We start from the raw sequence: 4,835 nt of genomic DNA, 5'->3' as shown, positions 1-4,835 counted from the left end.
TCGCCGCCACCGTGGCCACGAAAATCTAGCTGGCCCTAGGATTTTTGAAACCCTAAGAGCATATTTTGTAAATTTGTTTTTTTTTATTTTTTTCTTTTCTAAAAATTCAAGAAAAATATTATTTTACAATAGATAATTATTTAATAATAATAATAATATCTTTAAAAAATTAAAAATATTTTTTATAATATTTCTTTAAAAACTTTAGATTTTTTTGTTGTAGGGTCCACTCGATTCATAATCAAGTTATTTTTGGGATTTAAAAAAAATAGTTCTTAGGCTTTTGGAAGTCTAAAAAAATTATTTTAAACACCAGAAAATGTAATTATAAAAATTCTTGTAGTCTTGGAGACTTGTGATGGGTAGCTGTTTTAATGGGAGCGCCCGGGGCACTGTACCAATTTCACGAGAAACGAAATACCTTAACAAAATTGACAAGATTAAAATAGGATAGTTAAATAAAATTTATGAAATTTTTATTTATGTTTGTCATGCTGCATGTTTAGATGCGAACTGAAACATAAACAAATCACTTCAAGTGGAAGACTTTGGGGTAGAGATGTGACTATGATTGAACTATCTAATCATTTTTAAAAATTTTATAACTATTTTAAAAAATTATATCTTTGAACGTTATGGTTGGGGCCCTAGACTTTTTTCTCTCTGTTTAGGATGTACTTTTATTATCAAAATAAAATGCTTGTAGAGATGGAATAAACTCTTGGGAAGAACAATACTCCAATCAAATGCCAATTATCTTAACTTATCTGAAATTTGAGTGTCTTAGTCCTTCTCATAAAGAGGCACCAATATATTTTCGACTTTAGTCTAGACAAATCAATGGTAGATACTTTATATCGGCGATCCAGAGTCTCTTGATTGAGTAGGAGATTTTAGCAAATACTGAGGCGGTGATGTCCGACTCAGAACAGGGTTCAACTCGGACTCAATGATTCAAGACCGGTTAGTATAAGATTCGGAAATAAAAAGATCTGGATGGACTGCAATGAGGATTGATTTCATCAGGAAGTTTGAGGATTATTTGAATGCAAAGGGCCTCAGGGATACTCTTAATGCGTGATTCGAATATATCTCTCCATTGAGAATCTGAGTTCTTATTATGAAGTTGGTTTCAAATGATATGTTTGCTGGGCAGAGTGTCAAATTCACCTTTGGATGACAACCTTTATGATCAGGGATCATGAGATAGCTGGAACTGTGTCTTGGAGCCGTAGATCCGGACAGTTATCATGGCTTTACAAAACCCCTAGAAAGACATGTATTACTTTTGTTGCATGTCACAGACACGACAAATGAAAGTGACTTTGGAGTCTAAACACCAGGGTGTGCTCAAGGCTAATATGTCTACTTTGATTTAAGTAGTTGAATACCCGATGCGCATGGATAAGAGCCTAGTTGTAGCATGTACGCTAGGAGATTTTCAAAATAGATTCTGAAATAGAAGAAGTAAATTAAAAGTGTGAAGAAACCAACAAATAAGAGCAAGGCCGATTATTTTGACTGCAAGCAAGCTGATCATTTCATGCATGAGGGTGCACAACTGAGAAAACGCCAGACTCATTAACTATATTTGTAGCGTAGAGAATTGTTTGTTGAGTTTAAACGACTCCAAATAGGAGTAGAAAGATCTAGTGGGAGAATACGTATTGGTGTCAGGCACCGATGCATAAAGATTTTCTCTAAGTTCAGGGAATAAATAGATCTTGTGATACTCCCACTATAAATGTAGAATCATCTCGGTAGTTAGACTTGCAGGATTTATGTTAGTTTCACATATGTGGGTGACTTTTATATATTTACTTTTTGGATTCTCTGCTTAGAATAGGACGTCAAACTAATCTCTTAGTTGATTTTAAATTGTGTCTGATTATAAGATAATGGGGTTTATCTTCTACTTTGTCTTATACCGTGAATTAAGATTGAATCTAATTTATGGTATTATAAACTAGGTCACATTAAAGGATACATGTAGGCTCGCTAGAGGCGACCTCCTAGGCATATGTACCGAGATGTATCTATCCATAAATGAGTATAGTCTTGTTGATAAAATCACTAGGAAATCTTTTAGTAAGGCCAAGAACAAATTCGTTATAATTAGTACACTATTATACATGCAAATTGATATTTATGAAGATACAAAGTGGATCACCTTATTTCCTCACATTTATAGGTTATTACTCTATCAGTGGTGATGTGTATTGGATTTTGTACCTAACAAAGCGCTTGGATTTGTTTTAAGCGCTAAATCAGCAAGGTGATAAATCAGTTAAGCAAAAGCATTATAGCGTTGTGCACTAATTGCGAGATTAGGGTAACTATCTGACCAATTCAGGAAACTGTGTTAAGAGAAAAGAAAAGTCAAATAGTTGATGATAATCTATATTTTGCAATAAAATATTGTTACGAAAGAGAGAAATACGACTCTACTAGACGTAGCACTGAATAATTTTCCATTTAGTTTTAGGAAGATGGGCTACTAATAGCGGCATATTTTCTAAATTGTATGCCTTCTAGATCAGTATAGTATACACCATATGAGTCATGGACAGCCGAGGGTCGGTGTTGGATCACCGTGTCCATGTGGCCGCATTATTCACATACACACTATTTCTTATTAGTATGAGAAGTTAGACCCCAGAGGAAGGAAGTGTATATCGATACACTAATTTCAGGGTGTGTTTACATGTGAACAATATGAGGAGGCTATGACTAAAAGAGTTGCGGATATTGAGTTCCTTAGGGAGGATTTCCTCCACAGAAAAAATAGATTAGGATTTGGGTTCATACGAGATCGAGGAGGCTATCACGGAGCCAGTGATGGAAGATGATGGTTTCTCTACCAACTGGGAATAGTCGGAACGAGGTACCTTTAGATGACTTGGAGCCATCTAAGGAATCCAAACTACATTGTTATCATTCCATGTACTAGTACACGCATGATGTTTTGATATTAAGGGGAAACATATATGACATCATCGTATATTATTGTGGAGCCCAAAACATATAAAGATGACATTTCTTGATCTACAATGATAAGAGTGGAAAGCAGCTATGGAAGAGTAGCTTGAGTTCAAGAGGAAGAATCAAGTCAGAGACTTGGTGGATCTTTCAGCTGAATGCAAGACCACTGAGAACAAATTAGTTTTCAAGGTCAAGCTGAATGGGATAATTAAGCTGTGTAGGGCAAGGTTGATGGCAAAGGGATGCACCAAAAGTTGTAGGGTTAATGATGAGGAGATATTCTCTCTAGGAGAGAATCATCTTTTGTCAAATATTGACTCTTATAGTAGATATGGATCTTGAACTAGTCCAAATGGACTCTGAGACAACTTTTCTCTAGGAGAACTGGGATAGGAGCTCTAGGTGGATCGATGTATATGTTTCAAAGTCAAGGAACTTGAGAACATGGTGCCGAAGCTAAAGAGCTCTACTTATGACTTGAAGCATTATTCTAGCATGTAGTATTTTTTATTATAATAGATTATACAGCGTTATGATTTTATGATGATCAATAAAAAATAGTGTCTACCTACACAAAGCAAAAAGTAGATAAGTATTTGAGATCTATCGTCATATGTCTGTGTCATGCTGCTGAATGGGTGCAGCATGGAGACCACCAGGCCTCCAATTACTAAGAGTTAGGCTCTAACTATAGAACAATGTCTTAAAATTAAAGCAGAAAAGAAGTGAATGTTGGTTATTTTTCATAGGAGTGTAGTCAACAGTCATATATATGCACAAGAATTGACACTTCCTTCGTAATATGATTGATGGGTAGACATCGGTCAATCCTAGTATGACTCACTAGGATGAGTCAAGAGAATTCTCGGATATTTAATTAAGACTACATTTATGCATTATACTGTGGCAAAATTGACACTCAATATAGTATATTCAGATGCCGGCTGGACCGACAATCTGGATGAGCGAGCGCTATCTTTTGGTCATATGTTCTTACTAAATAGCAGAGCTATTTAATAAAGTAGGAAGAAATGATCGTGTATAACCTAGGGGTGAAAATGCGGTGATATACACGATACACTGAATGAAGTTTCGTTGTGTAGATTCTCAAAGAATCTTACTATAGCTAGACATACAGAGAATATTCTAATTCTCAATTGTGATAGTAGATCAACCATTGGTTATTCGATAGACACAAAATAGTTTGGAAAATCGAATATAATTTAGACCTCGTATCATTTTATTAAGAGCTAAGAGAAGGAAGAGGTTGTATTGTGTATCTCTGTGAGTCATATCATCGGGGTGATACTAATATATGGAATAGTTGAGTGCAACACACTTGAGGCTTAGAGACTATGCCTTTTAATGATGATATTTTGATTGAGACCTCAGACACTTAGAAAATTACAGATAACAGTTTTATAATATATTATAATTTTTTTGATTCTTCTTTTCTATATGCATATCTAGGATTGCTAATGTCTTATTACTACTTGATTATTTTTTAGGACATGGAGTATATTTGTATATGATGTGTACAATGTACACAAAGGGCACTGAGTGCACTATTAGAAAGTTATATCAGTAGGTAGGAGCTCTTATCACATAAGAGATCCCCTTCGCAGCTGTGGTAGTTGCCTAAACTGAGACTAAGCATTGAATATTATTTGGCTTGGACCAATAACAACACTATTGTATTACTGGGTATAATGATAGCGAGAGCACTTTATTGGTCGCATTGACTGGGTCAGGATGAGGTTGTTGTATACCTATGCGTTAAGGCGACCGAAGTGGACACTCCACGTCCACTTTACCTATTTACTATCAGCCAGATGTGGGCTTATCATGAGATC

Source organism: Asparagus officinalis, chromosome 1 (assembly GCF_001876935.1).
Source record: "Asparagus officinalis chromosome 1, Aspof.V1, whole genome shotgun sequence".
In the NCBI taxonomy this organism is placed as follows: domain Eukaryota; kingdom Viridiplantae; phylum Streptophyta; class Magnoliopsida; order Asparagales; family Asparagaceae; genus Asparagus; species Asparagus officinalis.
This window is presented reverse-complemented; position numbering follows the sequence as displayed.